A 17417-nucleotide genomic window follows, 5' to 3' on the forward strand; every position below is an offset into this window, starting at 1 on the left:
CAGAAAGAACAAAAAGAGGACCAATCATTTGCAAAGCCAATAGGTCCTGACTATGCTAGAGCTATTGACTTTTCCAATATACTTTATTCATGTTTCACACCAGCATGGCTGCTATTCAGCATGGCTAAAAGTTAGTGGGGTAAAGGACAGTGGCGTGGAGTGTCATAAAGTGAAATAAGAGTAGAGTGTTATGGGGTGGCTTGGAGTGGTGTAGAGTTGAGTAGTGTGGAGTGAAGCGGGGTGTCATGGAGTGGCGTGGAGTGCTATGGAGGGAGTAGATTGTCTTAAAATAGAAGGACGTAGAATGGATTTGAGTTGAGTGGCTTAGAGTATCAGAGAGGAGTAGAGTGTCTTTGAGTGGCATATAGTGGCGCGGCATGGCGTAGAGCAGAGCAGAGTGGAGTGGAGTGACATAGAGGGTTTTCCATTGAGTGTTGTGGAGTAGAGTGGCATAGAGCAGAGTAGATTGTCGTGGAGTGGCATAGAGTGGAGTAGTGTAGGAGAGTGGAATGGCACAGAGTGGAGGAAAGTGTTGTCGAGTAGAGTGGCATAGAATGGAGTAGAGTAGTGTGTCGTAAAATAGAATGGATTAAAATTGCATAGAGGGAGTTGCCTAGACCGTCCTAGAGTGGAGTAGTGTTGTAGATTGGCATAGAGTGGAGTAGAGTGTCATAAAGTGGAGTAGAGTTAAATGGAGTAGGGCGTCAAAGAGTGGAGTATCGTAGAGTGTAGTGTCATAGAGTGGCCTAGAGTGAAGTGGTGTAAAGCACAGTGGTGCAGAGTAGATTGGCGCAGAGTGCAGTGGTTTTGAGTAAAGTGGTGTAGAATGAATCAATGTTGAGTGCATTGACACAGAGTGGTGCAGAGTAGAGTGCAGTGGCGTAGAGTTAAATATTTCAAAGTAGAGTGCAGTGGATGTAGAGTGAGGCGGTATAGAGTAGAGTGCAGTAGTGCTGAATAGATTAGAGTGGCTTGGAGTGATGCAGAGTGTAGTAGCGTAGAGTGCAGTGGCATAGAGTAGAGTGGTGCAGAGTAGAGTGGTGAAGAGAGCAGTGGTGTAGAGTACAATGATGCAGTGTACAACAGAGTGGTGTGGAGTGCAGGGACAGAGCACAGTGGTATAGAGTGGCATAGCTTGCAGTGGTGCACAGTAGAGAGGCATTGAGTTCAGTGGCCGAGAGTGCAGTCTTGCAGAGTAGAGTGGCATAGAGTGTGGTGGCCACGAGTAGCGTGACTTAGAGTAGTGGTGCAGCATAGAGTGCAATGGCGCAGAGAGGCACAGAGTTTAGCAGTATGTCGTAAAAGTGCAGTGGTATAGAGTAGATTGTTTCAGAGTAGACTGAAGCGGTGTGGAGTGGTGCAGGATCCAGTGGAGTGGTGCAGGGTAGAGTGCAGTAGCATAAAGTTGTGGCGTAAAGCTCAGTGGTGTAGTGTAAAGTAAATAGAGTGCCACAGAGTGTCGTAGAGTGCAGTGGCATAGAATAGATTGTTTCAGAGTACAGTTAAGTGGTCCAGGGAAGAGTGGAGTGGTGCAGGCTAGAGTGCAGTGGCATAGAGTGCAGTGTCGCAGAGTGAAAGGGCCTAGACTGGAGTGGTGTGTAGTGCAGTGGCGAAGAGTGCTGTGTTGCATAGTAGAGTGGGGTAGAGTGCATTGGCATGGACTAGAGTGGTGCAGAGCGAGTAGAGTAGAGAGGCATAGAATGAAGTGGCATAGAGTCTCGCACCAGACACCAGCATTACTAAAGCCAGCTCTGGTTGTAGGCCGGTGTTGTTTCAATGGAACATTTTCAACTATTTCATTTTTGACAACACACACATCCACCAAATAGTATAAAAATTATGTTTTGACATAGATAGGATGTTTAAGGCTGTAGCGTAAATAATGTTGTTGGTTTTCGCGCACCTGTTTGAGGTTTTGTGAAAGCAATAATCTGTGTTTTCTAGCTATTTGGGTTTAAATTTCTTTATTGATTTCAAAACAAGAATTATTAACGATAGTCGCAGCAATTATATGAACATATCTGATGGCCCTGCGTACAGGGTGGCTTCTTAAATGAAATTACTACAGACCCCTCAAATCCCTCCACCCCCCGGAAGGAAGGAAGGAAGAAATAAAGAAAACTGTGTTCTCTCTATTCACTTGTTGCCTTGGGTCCTTGTGTGCATCTAGGTCGATTGTGCTGGTTTGATTGCTGCGTCCGATACGGACTGTGTGGGATCGGCGAGTAGTAGTAAGCGCAGATATTTGGGACAGGTTAGTTCCCTGAATTCGGAGGTTAGTATGGACAAAAATGGTCCCCAGAGATCTTGAAAGGAGGTTGATTAGTTTGCAAGGGCAAGAGACATTCTTTCCATCCCAGAGTCTGCCATAAGCGATGTAACCATCCCAGGTGTGTAGGGAGTTTGTTGTCCCCCAATGAGAGAGGAATATTCTGGTGGGCTGCCATGAGAGCCAGGGTCATCTGTCGACCCCTGCGTGTCTTAAGCGGAAAGTGAGGGCGTTTGGTAGACACAATAACACATATGCTGGGAAGCAAGGGATTTGAGTATCAAAATGTATGTCAATGTCATCTAGCACTTGTGTCCAGTAGCTGAAAATAGATGGGTTAGTGTACCTGGTAATCCGCAGGCTCTCCAGTACAGGGGGTCTCTCACCAGGTTACCTCTGTGAAGTTTTTGAGGTGTTAAGTACCAGTAGGTAACTATTTTAGTGACAGTTTCTATGCTAGTGATGTTTTGAGCTGTGTGACGGGCTCTATAGTATATATCTGCCCAGTCTTTTCCTGACAGAGTTCTCCCAATTACCCTGTACCACCTCTGATGCCCTGGGGATTTAGCAGTCTTCGGGCCCCCATGAGGAAGCTATATATCTCGGTGATTAGGTGGGAGTCTGTGTGCTTGGTCACCAACCATTTTTCAAAGGGAGTAAGTTGTCTCTGTGCCTTGTCTCGTACCACAGCTTGCAGTACCCAGTGTATAATCTGGTGGTATTGAAAGCTTTCAGACTCTTGGAGGTTCTGCTGTGAGCGGAAATCCTTGAATGTCAGGGGGCCATTAGCATCAAGTATTTGCAATGCAATAGGTCTCGCATTAGGAAAGTTTGAGCTATTGGTCTTGTAAATGACAATTTTTTATTTATGTGTTGGTTTTGAAAATAGCTAAATTAATAGCTTTGTCATTTACAATGCCAATAGTTATAACTTTCGCAAATGTGACACCTATAGCATTTGTAATGCAACATGTTTTGTATTTACGTGACTTAGATGTATTGATATTACAAATAACAATGGCTTTTAATTTTTAAAAATAATTAATACTTAAATAAAAGTGATTGTAATTTATAATGGTAATAGCTTAAACTTTTGTAAATAACTTTTGTGAAGATTATGTTCAGTGTATTTTATTGTGACGAAAATCCAAGAACAGAAGTGAAATATTAACATCTTTTTGTGACATTTGTAATAAAGCTTGAAACATTGAGAGAACATATTTGAACCAGTTGTGGTTGAATGGTTGCACAGATTAATGCTGTGGTGGTGCTGAGTGATGCTGTGGTGGTGCTGAGTGGTGCTGTGGTGGTGCTGAGTGGTGCTGTGGTGGTGCTGAGTGGTGCTGTGGTGGTGCTGAGTGATACTGTGGTGGTGCTGAGTGGTGCTGTGGTGATGCTGAGTGATGCTGTGGTGATGCTGAGTGGTGCTGTGGTGGTGCTGAGTGATAATGTGGTGGTGCTGAGTGATAATGTGGTGGTGCTGAGTGATAATGTGGTGGTGCTGAGTATTGCTGTGGTGGTGCTGAGTGATGCTGTGGTGGTGCTGAGTGATGCTGTGGTGGTGCTGAGTGGTGCTGTGGTGGTGCTGAGCGATGCTGTGGTGGTGCTGTGTGATGCTGTGGTGGTACTGAGTGGTGCTGTGGTGGTGCTGAGTGGTGCTGTGGTGGTGCTGAGTGGTGCTGTGGTGGTGCTGAGTGATGCTGAGTGATGCTGTGGCGGTGCTGAGTGATAATGTGGTGGTGCTGAGTGATAATGTGTTGGTGCTGAGTGGTGCTGTGGTGGTGCTAAGTGGTGCCCTGGTGGTGCTGAGTGATGCTGTGGTGGTGCTGAGTGATGCTGTGTTGGTGCTGAGTGATAATGTGGTGGTGCTGAGTGAAAATGTGGTGGTGCTGAGTGGTGCTGTGGTGGTGCTGAGTGGTGCTGTGGTGGTGAAGTGTCATTTCAGCCAACAGAGGGAGCCTCCGACAGATCAGACCACATTAGTGAGTCATATAACGGCGGGGGTCCCAGAATGCCATTAGTCACACAACACGATATACACTTGATGTATGAGTTGACATATGGGCCTTAAAATAAACTGCTAGAACGTTAGTCTATACAACACTAGTCCTGCTTGCCTTTAAGTTTTTAAGATGTTTGTGGTTTTATATACCTAATGGCAAAATGTAAATATAGTTCGGTTGTAACGGGAACAAACAATAATAATCACCAGGTCATTGAATATTGAGATTTGTGTGGTGCCAAAAACAAGGGAATAATATATTGAAGAACATATTGGAGAAAATAAGAAACAAAATGAATTAAACCGCAGCCGCGAAATTAAATTAAAAGCGGCCGGGAAATGCTCTTGGCATTGCGGGGGCGGGGGGCGCATTCCTTTGAAGTGAAGCTCTCTGCATAATGAGCTAGAGCTAGAGCTAAAGTGAAATACGGCCGTGGGCAGCAATCAACGTTAGTCTATACAACACTAGTCCTGCTTGCCTTAAATCAAATAGCATGTTATATGAAGAATAACATTTTTTCCCATCACTTAAGCCCTATTTTCCCTAACTAAAAAACTCACTTTACCTAAAGGAATAAAGTTAAAGTCATTTAGCCCTATTGATCCTTACTTGCTCCAAAGTGTCCGTCATCACGTCACACCTAACAGGAATTAGGAGAAGATGAGCAGCAAGAGCCCCCTCCCCCCCACGGGGACAGTTTTTATACCTTTTCTGACCAACTAAAGTATCTTTATCGGACGTTTTTTTCTGTCAATCCAAACTTCCCATTGGCTGAGCCATGTCAGTCCACTGTCAGGTCACGCACTCCTGACCAAGTCCGGGGCCTCATCATAGCCCTTATTGTTCTTAGTTTCACCATCCTCTTTGCTTCCTCAAAACGATACTTTTCCCGGGGAAAAACTCCTCACTTCCTAATCTTGGCAGGCCATTCAGCATCCTGTCCTTGGAAATGTCACCAAGAACACATTCAACTCGACCAGGATTACTTCTGCATTAAACGTTGTCAACTCAGCAAAATACTCTGCGCATGTGTGAAGGTTTCACTCTGGTCAAGTCTCGAAAGCTGCAGCACTGGCAGCCATTTTCTTTAGGCCCACTCGTAAAACTAAGGTATAAACAAACACAAAACATCAATTAATGTGAGAAATAAAGTTCATTCTGTTACCCACCCACCTTTGCTAATTATTAACCCATTAATCTATGTTACCTAGCAGAAGCAAATGAAGCAACAATCAGATTTGTGCAACATAAAGACAAAAAGACAAAACATGAGCACACAGAAATAAGCACATGCCATTATAAAATAGCCGCATTTAATTTTGACAAAACAATAGACAAGATTAGTTTATTATTTTTCACGTACATGCAGATGCAACATAAAGCACATATATGAGCACATATATTAGTTCCCGCGTGTCATGAACTGCAATTTTAATCTAGGTTGGTTAATAATATTCACTCCATTCACATTAGTATAATTATTTTATTATGAAAGTTTAACTTTGCGAGTTGAAATAAATATATCTCCAAATCTCGCTCCATCAACTCCCTCATCTGGTGATTTCAAAATCACCAAACTACACCCAAAATTTAGCAAATTTTATCCCATAGAAGAACATGTTTTAATTTTCACTGTATTAGTATTTCTAAAGACTTGTCTCAGCTGTTTGTCTGCAACTTTCATATTGAGTTCTACGAAACTCTTCCAGTTCTATCTCTTTCTCCTGTTCCTTTCTGATCTTATATATTCTCTTCTTTTCCCTCAGGTATTTCCTTCTCTTGTGCAACATGCAACTGATCTTTAATAACAGTATCACAAAAACTATAACTAATAAAGGTGTCAGTATTTTGCCAAGAATTGAACCACCAATCTTTTGAAACCAGGTTTTGATTGCTGCAAATCTTTTGGTCAAGCGTTCCGAAAAATCATCCTCTTCTAGGGGTACAATCTCTGATTGCAACTCAGTGATATTTTTGATATACATCTCAATATTCTGACTCTCATCAGGAATATAGGTACAACAGTGTTGGACATGCAAAATGCCACAAACTCCTCCCTCTTTTGCTAACAGAATGTCTAAAGCAAGACGATTCTGCATCACCATGGACCGTATAGCAATGAGCTCAGTATCCACTAATTGGAAGCCACTAGCTGTCAGTTGACAACCTGTCAACTATTGTGGACAATTTTCTGATTCTACCTGCATTCAGGGTTATACCCACTAAAGGTATTACTGCTTCAAAAATGTCTCCCAGAATTTCTGAAAAACTTTCTCTTTTAAACCTGTTTAAATGATTGCTGATTTCAAATGAACCTTCTGCATTTCTGTCAACATGGAATATTTTTGGAAAAACAAGTCCAACAAAACACGCCCCATACCAGTGATCTGGGAGGTTATAGTAAGCTTTGTCTCCACATACAAAATAAATTCCAGGAAAAATTGAATCTTTGCCACCTTTGAATCCCCAACCCCCCATGATTTGATAAGTGTCCTCACAATGACTTGCACCCACAAAATAGTTATCAAATAATGTGTTATCTCTCCTAATACAAAATTTACCACTAATTGGTTTGTCTATGTGTATAGCAACATTCTCAAGTGATTTACCATTAAGCTTTTCGTCCTCTAACTGCCAGAATTTTGATTTTGTCTGCTTGAACATCTCATTTCTTTTATACATTGCTCTTCTCTCCTCAACTAAATTCAGGAAAGACTTTTCCTCAGTTCTCAATTTACATGTCAAATTATTTCTAAAAGCATATTCATAGGTGAGTTCATTTGTCAGAATGAAAAATTCCCTCATCTGTTTGGTTTGTTTATGTTTATTTAAGCTTTTCTCAATTTTCAGGTTTGCAAAAATCTCGTCATGGTTAGAATAATAATATTCCAAACGACCAGTCTGATAAAATAAGCTAGCTATTACACTGCAGGTTATGCCATAAGTAAGAGGAAGCATGTTATAGGTCACTCCCTCTGAAACAGAAGCAAGCAATTTCACACAAATGTAACAATCTTTGACTTCCATGACCTTTACATATTCAGCCAGGAGTCTTGAAAAAGTATTGCTAGAAAAATCACCAACAGATCTATCTTGATGAATCTCTGGTCTATGATCAATAACTTTGTTAGTTTTACCTGTTGCACTATGTTTATTTTGTTTAACTGAAGCTTTGCTCGTCATATTAGCCTTTTACATTTCCTTGTCAATTCCAAAAGGGAAAATGACAGCTAGAATTAACCAAAGCAGGATTATTAGGACCACACAAATCAAAGACATTTTACAGCATCTCTTAAGAATGGAACACCTTGAACTATTATTAACAAAAACTTAAGGCATTTTTACTCTTTTTAACAAAGCCTTGTAAAGAAAATAAAAATCAAAATTTTAAAATGTCTAAATTTTTTTAATTTCTCTAAATTTCTAATACCCCCCTATTTAAATTAATATTATTATTATTATTTTTAAATAAAACCCCACCTTCTAACAGCTTTTCTTTGACCTTACGTCACAATTTGTTTTCCAACTATCACAATTTCTTCGACCTTATGTCATCTAGCGCAATTTCTTCAGCCTTATGCTAAAAATACAAAAACCCAAAATTTTAACAAATAATACTTCAATCATTGTCACTATTGTCTTCTATCTCTTCCTGACTACTGCTATTGACTTCCACTACAGGTGGAATAATTATATAAGTCCACTCAAGTGACTTTTACTTTTTGATTTGGTTCACAGCTCTTTTTGCTCTACTATTAATGACTTCTATTTTCTTTCCTACTTCACTTTTCTTTTCAGGATCCTTTTGACTTGATATTTCATTAATTTGTTCCTTTGAATTTTTTATCAATTTGAATTTCAGACCTTCATTTTCTCTTGGCCAGTTATCACCTTTTCTTAGTAATTTCCTCTTTGGCTCGTCACATTACACTCTGTTCTCCAAGCCCTCTTTCTGAAATTTCTTATTTGAGAATCCTCATCACTCTCTTCCGTTTCACTGTCAGAAATTTGAATTCTGGACTCAGGTACTTCTTTACTCAGCAATTTCACTCCGTTAGGAACTCTCTCTTCATAGCTGGTACTCGGTAACTCGTCTTCTTCTTCTTCTTCAATTACCTTCAACTTCCCAGTTTCAGATTTTCCATTCCTGCTTTCAGAGCTTCTCTTCTGCTTTTCAATACTCTCCTGGTCTTGAATCAGAATTTGATCAGATTCTTTTTCTGCTTCTTTTTCTAGCACATCTTCATCATTTTCAGAGTCTAGTATCACAATTTCCAAATCTTTCTCATTCGATGCTTGATTTATAATTGACCTTTCCAGATGTCGACTTTCCTGTCGAGCTTCAGGATCTGGATTTCTCTCAGGTTCTTCTTCAGAATCTGAATCTGCTGTAGTGTCACTGTCACTCTCATCAGAATTTTCAGGTGGAGGTACACGAATAGTAAGACTTGCGTGGATCCACCTCTTCAGACCCTTGCACTTCACTGCATTTGTTGTGACAAGAATGACTTGCCTTGCTTTCTGCCACCTGGGTACCAGACAGTTTCTTCTTCGATGAACTGTTGTCCTTACCCAGTCACCTGGTAACAGATCATGTGCTTGTTCTTTTTCTCTTGTTTGCACTTCAGTTCCTACCTGATGGAACACAGAAGTCACGACGTCAGATAAGTTCCTGCAGTACTCCAAAATGACGCTATCATTAATAGTCATCAACTTTCCTACTGGTATAAATGCCTGTCTCATGATCCTGCCCATGAGAATGTCATGTGGGCTTAAACCTGTCTTTTTATCAGGTGTACTTCTCAGAGACATCAAAACAAGTGGAAGTGCATCAGTCCACTTCATACCTGTAGCTAGACGCATTTTGGCAAGTCTATTCTTAATAGTTCCATTCACTTGTTCAACAACACCTGATGCTTCTGGTCTGTATGCACAATGTAGCTTCTGCTCTATGTGTAAAGCTTCACAAACCATTTGTAATAGTCTGTTTTCAAAATGTGTTCCACGATCACTTTCCACAGTCACCGGAAAACCGTACCTAGGTATAATTTCCCTTAAAAGTAATTTTGCAACAGTTATTGAATCATTGTGACGTGTGGGAAACGCTTCAACCCATCTTGAAAACAAACAGATTATTACGAGCACATAACGTAATTTGTTGTGAGGTGGCATTTCAATGAAATCCATTTGTAACCTTGTGAATGGACCACCCTCCCGTCCTATGGTTCCCATACTCACAACTGTTTTTCTGTTGGGGTTCATTTGTTGGCAAATCAAACACCTTTGGCAAAAAGATTCTGCTATTATTCTGAACTTTGGATTGAACCAAGTCTGCCTAAAAAGCCTAATCATAGAATCTCTTCCAATATGTCCCTGACCATGATACATCCTGGCCATGTCAGCAATCATGCTATTTGGTAAAACTGGTCTACCATCCTTGTAGGTCCAAATTCCATCCTCTTCACGCTGTCTACATTCAGCTTTTAACCATGTGTTTTTCTCCTCATCACTTGCTTCATCTTGTAAATCTTTTACTCCCTGCCATGTTTCAACTATTGATGTTAGCATAAGTGAGCTCAAGACATGTTCATCATTCTTTTCCTGATTAATTGAGCAATTATTTTTCGCACAGTACCTAGCAATTTCATCTGCATAGGCATTTCCCTTTGTAATAAAATCCTCACCCTTTTTGTGAGCTGCACATTTCACAACAGCAATCTTTTCTGGTAATTGAATGCCATCGATAAATCCTTTAATCAATTTTGCATTTCTGATGGGAGAAGCTGCAGATGTTAAATAACCTCTTTGAGACCAGAGCTGTCCATAATCATGCACAACTCCATATCGGCTGTCAGTCGCCACTGTGATTTTTAAATCTTTTGCTTTTTCACATGCACGAATCAAAGCAATCAATTCCGCTACTTGAGCTGAACGAATTCCTTCAAGACATGATGCTTCAATCACAGCAGCAACCGTGCAGACAGAATATGCTGCTCTCAGAAAGCCCTCCTCTGTTCTTAGACAAGAGCCATCAACAAAGTAAACAAAATCTGACTCAGGCAAAGGAACATCTTTAATGTCCCGCCTAGGCTTGGTGCAATATTCCAAAACATCCAAGCACTCATGATCAATATCATTTTCATTTCTGATTTCTGTTACAGTACCATCAGGCAATAATGTGGAAGGATTTAAATTCACACATCTTGCTATTGAAACATTATCTGATCCCAGAATAACTTTCTCATATTTTGTAAGTCTGTTACTTGTTAAATGCTGTGTTTTACTTCTAGTAAGGAGAATTTCAACAGAATGGGGTACATAGACTTTTACAGGAAATCCCATTATAATCCCTTCACTTTGCTCAAGACTCACACTGGTTGCAGCTACTGCCTTTAAGCAACCAGGTAATGCTTTTGTAACAGGATCAAGCACTGCTGAGAAATATGCTATTGGCTTTCTCAGTTTTCCATGTCTCTGAATCAGAACAGACAATGCACATCCTTCTCTTTCACTGCAATACAGCTCAAAATCCTTTTCATAGTCTGGCATACCTAAAGCAGGTGCTTCACACAAACTTCTTTTTAATTTCTCAAAAGCTTCCATTTAATTTTCTGTCAGAATAATTGGATCTTTTATATCTGATTTTGTTAATCTCTGCAGTGGTTTCGCAATTACTGAAAATCCACTAATCCATTGGCGACAATAGCCAACCATCCCTAGAAACATTCTAACCTGTCTCTGTGTTTTTGGACGTTGCATTCCCTGAATCATTTTAATTCTCACAATTGTCACTTGTCTGACTCCCTTTGCAATTCTGTGACCAAGGTATTTTACCTCTTGTTTGCAAAACTGTAATTTTGCAGGTGACACTTTATGTCCCTCATCTGCTAGATGATTTAAAAGAGTAATTGTATCTGTGACACAGTTATCTCGTGTTTTTGCTGCTACAAGTAAGTCATCAATGTACTGAACCAATGTCGATTTTCCAGGTAATTTTAAATTCTCCAAGGACTTTTTTAACAACTGATTAAAAATAGTTGGACTCTCTTTATACCCTTGAGGAATACGACACCATGCTAATATGCGACCTTGGAACCGGAACGCAAACATTTACTGACTGTCTGGATGCAATGGAACAGTAAAGAATGCATTGCAAAGGTCAATGACTGTATACCATTCTGCATCATGCGGAATTTGGTAAAGAATCACTGCTGGATTTGGAACAACTGGGCAACATGGAACAACTATTTGGTTAACCTTTCTCAGGTCTTGAACTATCCTGTACGTTCCATTTGGCTTTTTGATCCCCATAATCGGTGAATTACAAGGACTGCTTTCAATTTCTTTTAGAACACCTTGTTTTATGAATTTGTCAATTACAGGAATGACCCCTTCAATTGTTTCTGCTTTCATTTTATACTGTGGAATGTTTGGAAAATCTATTCCCTGTTTCACTGCGACTTTAACTGGGTCTACATTTTTCATGAAGCCCATCTCATTTCCTGACAAATCCCAAATTTCAGCTTTGACTGTCTTTTTCAGTTCTTCTGGTAAATTGTCTTTATCAAATGCAGGAAATAATTTACTTTCCTCTGCTTCAACCATTAACATTGTCAATTTATAAAGCCCATCTTCTTCTAGTGTTTGAAGCTCAATACCCTCCGATGAGCAGTATATTTTACAGTTCATCTTGCAGAGAATGTCTCTCCCTAGCAACTTTACAGGACTATTGTTACAAACTACAAATCTGTGTTTGTCTTTAAATTTACCAATTTCAATTTTTACAGGCTCTGTCAAATCTGTTTTAATCTGTTGATTAGCTACACCAACTACTTGGATTGATTCACCAGAGAGAGGCAGGTTTTCTATTTCCACTGATCTAACAGTAGAACGGGTAGCACCAGTGTCCACAAGAAAAGTGATTTCTACATCATTCACTTTGCCATTTACAAATGGACCAGACTGGTCAACCTCAAGAGTGGCTCCAAGCACACACTCTTCCCCCTCTCTCAGGCACCGTCATAAGTAATCCTCAGAATCACTTCCACTATTTTCTGTCATCAAAAATTGTCGAGAAACATTTGGCACATTCACTCTTTGTGGTCTAATTACCTGATCACCTCCGCTGAATCCTGTTTCCGAATTATACCTCTGACCATTCACATAATTAGGAAGAGGAGGTTGTGGAATCTGACTCTGCTGATTCGCTAACTGTCGCTGTAGCAGTTGCTGCAGATTTAGCTCATTTAACTGTCGCTGTAGCTGTTGCTGCAGATTTACATCATTCTGCATCTGTGGATTTAATGATGCATTTTTAAAATTTCTGGGCGGATTTTTACACTCACGCTTCCAGTGTCCAATTTCATCGCAATTAAAACAAGGTAACTTTTGTTTTAGCTCTTCAATATTAACATTAAATTTAGATTTATTAAAATTACCTTTAAATTTTCCTTGACTCTGACCTTGATTAAGATTTACGTTTTTACTCTCCAAATTTGCAATCTGCTGTTCAGCTACTTTCACCTGTGCCCACATTGCCTTTTCCTTAAGCTTCTTCTGTCTCGCGTCTATCTCATCACTGCAGTATTTTGCCTTTCTCAGAATATCGTCAACTGAGAGTGATTGCCAAATGACAATTCCATTTCTAATCATCTCTCCAATTTCAGGTCTCAGGCCATAAACAAATCTATATGTAAAGTGGCTCATGTCCTTTTCACTTAATTTTTCATAGCCACTGTACTGTTTAAAAACCAACAATAGTCTTTCATAGAATGAATGCACTGATTCTTTTGGCTCCTGATTTGTTCTGTCAATTTTAACCCAATCTACTTCTTTAGGGGCAATTTTGTTTTTCAACCAAACAATTACTTTATCATATAGATCCATAACAACTGGTGATGGAGCACCTGTTGCTTCATCTCGAGCAGGTTCTACCTTAGGCCAACTTACAGAGACTTTACATTCTGTCCAAAGATCTGATGGGACAACAATTTCAAAGAATCCATCTAGATCAATCCACAGAACTTTCGAAACCTTTATGAATCTATCTACCTGTCGATACCATTCCACTGGCTTTTCCCTCTACCGAGGAAAATCATTTGTGAACAACAGAATATCCTGTCTAGACCAAGGAACATGCACATAACCACCTCCTGCTATTTCCCTCATTGGGTACTGATTAGTCACCATGCTCCTTTCTCTGCTTTCTTCCTCTCTTTTCTTTGTCCATTTCACTCTCCATTTGCTTAAGTCACCCAATTTTTTGATATACACAATCAAATCTTTTATATGCATAATTCTTCCCATCGCATTAAAATTCCCAATGTCTTTTTCAGAAAATTCTAATCTGTAATGTTTTCCCAAATTTTTCTGTTTGCTCAAGTCAATTTCTAATTCTGTAGCTAATTCTTCTAACTGTTCATATTTCTTTTTAGTTTTCCATTGTATGCTTATACAAATGAATAACAATTCATCATCTTGATAATGCTTTAAACCTTCAGGACCAATTGTGCCAATAATTAATTCCTCCAAATCTACTTTAAGTTTCGCGACATCAAGCTTTGAGATTGAATCTGTTTTCTCAACACTCTTTTCTGGAGATTCAGTATCTGACTCTGCACCCATTGGTGTTTTACATAATGAATCTGGATTAAAAGTTAAATCAGGCATCATTGTTTTCTCTCGATGTATTTCAGTTAATTCCGAGTAAAATTTTTCAGCTACTTTTTGAATTTCTGCATTTAATGGAATAGTCAAACCTGAATGTCTAATTTCTCCCTGATCAAAAACAGGCTGAACAGGACCAATCGTTACTGGAACTGTTACTGCTTCCATGCCTTTAGTTAATTGTCGAATTAATTCTTCTTTTGATCGTAAATATTCTGAAACACTTGGAGTTTCTTCACCTCTTCCAGCACCCATTAGACCTCTGGAAGGAGTCTCATTTCTTGAAACTGGAGTTTCAGGAAAATTTCTACTTTCACCATATGCACTAGAATTTGTTCTCGTTTCTAATCTTTCAGGAGTTTCTGTATTATTTGGGTAAAATCTGGGTGATTCCTCATTAAGTGGAGGTGCACTTGGTGTGGTTCCGGTAGAAACCATCGGGGCAGACCATGAACAAGCTGGTTTTAAAGGAGTCTGTTGCTTATTTGTAAGGTATATTTCTTCTAAAACTGGATCTTCCAAATCACTTTCTTCAATATTATTTCTCTTTTGAGTATTCTTTTGACCTGGTATTTCAGTAATCATTACTCTCACTGGGTAGAGACCATCACACATGTCTGCCTGTCTCCATCGACGGATTCTATCCTCATGTGTTTCTCTTTTAAAATTTGATTTTGGACTTCTTATTATACCACAACTTTCCCGTTGAAGTTGAAACATCTCATCCTCCCATTCAAATAAAGCCTCAAATTGTGTCGGTCTAGGCTTCGGCACAAGAGCAGTCATTTTTTCTCTCAAATTTTTTAAAATTCTCATATTAAATGAACCATCTTCTGGCCAAGCTAAAACACCATCATTTTTAGTATAATCCATCCAATTATCAAACCAAAGGCAAGTATGATAACCATATTCACCTTCCATATATGCTGCAGGTGTTTTTGCTTATGACGTAATTTTCCACCTCGCGTCTCAATTTTCTTATCAGGTGAAAATATATTTTTCAATTTCTGAAGCCATGTAAGCTTCTTTTCCTCTTTTCTGTAATAATAACTCATGTTTTTAATCAAATCCGTTTAATTTAAAATGATCGTAAATATTTCCTGGTTGTTCCGCGAAACTAACCAATCCGTGCGCGAAATTCAACAACAAGCCAATCAGGTTAAGCCACGTCACCACCATGCTCAACCAATAGAATTGTCGCTTTCAGAATAAGCCATTCAGCTAATAGCTCGTCAGAATCACGTGAGCCAATCAGCGCGCTAGCTGTGACGTATGTTAGCCAATCACAGCGCGGACCCTGTGACGTACACAGCCGCTGCAGCTTCTCGTCTCTCGCTCCTAGCACTCACCCCTCCTTCACAAAATATTTTCACAGCGCCTTTTTAAGAAACTTTTTCAATGGATTTCGATTAATAACAACAGTAAAACAAATCATTTGTCTGTTTCGCTAAAATAAAGTGATAGTTTATACAATCATTCAAGTATTCTTTTGCGTGGAATAGACGACGCTACTCTCACAGAATATACAATCATTGATAAAGTATCGCTACTCTACCCTTCAAACAGGTAAAACGAACTTGTTTCCCTCTGAATGCACATAAAGTAACAATTCAAAGTTTGACTCGAACGAATTTACAAAATCATTTATGCACTTTCAAACGGAAAGTTTCCCTAATCATACATATATAAATCTTGGTAGGACTTTAACCAACCATAGAAATCCACATTTGCCAGTAAGAATAGACGACGCTTCCTTACCCTTCACACAAGCTCAGATAAAATTCTACTACTCTTTTCGCAGTGAGTTTTATAACAGGCTCTAAGTCCCTTTACTCGAAAGCTACAATTTCATAGACAATCCTCACTACACATTCTACCTAACACACCTAAAATCCCTAAATTCGTGTTGTACGTCCACAACAATAGTGATATATGACAATACCACTATTTTGAAACAGAACAAATGCACTGTGTAACTTCATTTGTCACACCACTCATATGCCGGCATAACTAGGATTTTTCACACTGCAGGAAAAAACTTTTTGACTACATGTAACAAATGAACAAACTCAACGTATGTTAAACATCAATCCTATGTAATTACCATGTAGCATGTCAGTTACCATAGCAACCGTAACTCTGCTACCAGAGAATTGATCCAGCGCCCCTATAGAAAATATGTCATAGCAACGCTACCCAACTCCACAATACTTACCATTAATCATAAAACACTCACAAGGCCCATAAACTAATGTGACATATTTTGAGCAACTGAATCATGTGACCTAATTAATAAAACCTATTCAAAAATTATATACATAATGTATATACAACTGCAGTATAATGATTTCATCATGGTTTTTATAAAGCTTTGCATTTAATTAAGTCACTTAGGCAAATGGATCTGCTGATGGTAATGACTATAAAATAACAAGTCCAGCTTGTCTTTTCAAAAATCTTATTTATTAACTATTTATTCAAGAAAAGTGCATTTTATTAGAGGAAGAGCAAATTAGTTTGACAGTTCCAAGTTAAATCAAATAGCAAGCATGTTATATGAAGAATAAACAGTTTTTCCATCACTTAAGCCCTATTTTCCCTAACTAAAAAACTCACTTTACCTAAAGGAATAAAGTTAAAGTCATTTAGCCCTATTGATCCTTCCGTGCTCCAAAGTGTCCGTCAGCACGTCACACCTAACAGGAATCAGGAGAAGATGAGCAGCAAGAGCCCCCTCCCTCCCATGGGGACAGTTTTTATACCTTTTCTGACTAACTAAAGTATCTTTATCGGACGTTTTTTTTTTTGGCAATCCAAACTTCCCATTGGCTGAGCCATGTCATCCACTGTCAGGTCACGCACTCCTGACCAAGTCCGGGGCCTCATCATAGCCCTTATTGTTCTTAGTTTCACCATCCTCTTTGCTTCCTCAAAACAATACTTTTCCCGGGGAAAAACTCCTCACTTCCTATTCTTGGCAGGCCATTCAGCATCCTGTCCTTGGAAATGTCACCAAGAACACATTCAACTCGACCAGGATTACTTCTGCATTAAACGTTGTCAACTCAGCAAAATACTCTGCGCATGTGTGAAGGTTTCACTCTGGTCAAGTCTCGAAAGCTGCAGCACTGGCAGCCATTTTCTTTAGGCCCACTCGTAAAACTAATGTATAAACAAACACAAAACATCAATTAATGTGAGAAATAAAGTTTGTTCTGTTACCCACCCACCTTTGCTAATTATTAACCCATTAATCTATGTTACCTAGCAGAAGCAAATGAAGCAACAATCAGATTTGTGCAACATAAAGACAAAAAGACAAAACATGAGCACACAGAAATAAGCACATGCCATTATAAAATAGCCGCATTTAATTTTGACAAAACAATAGACAAGATTAGTTTATTATTTTTCACGTACATGCAGATGCAACATAAAGCACATATATGAGCACATATATTAGTTCCCGCGTGTCATGA

The 17417-nt window shown here is 39.3% G+C and overlaps 1 protein-coding gene across 1 annotated transcript in view; it reads left to right on the forward strand.

Annotated features, from left to right (window-relative positions):
* TBC1D17 (TBC1 domain family member 17) overlaps positions 1–17417 on the forward strand; it is a 738599-nt gene that overhangs the window by 67894 nt on the left and 653288 nt on the right. The window lies entirely within an intron of this gene.

This window comes from Lissotriton helveticus, chromosome 7 (genome assembly GCF_964261635.1).
Source record: "Lissotriton helveticus chromosome 7, aLisHel1.1, whole genome shotgun sequence".
NCBI lineage: Eukaryota > Metazoa > Chordata > Amphibia > Caudata > Salamandridae > Lissotriton > Lissotriton helveticus.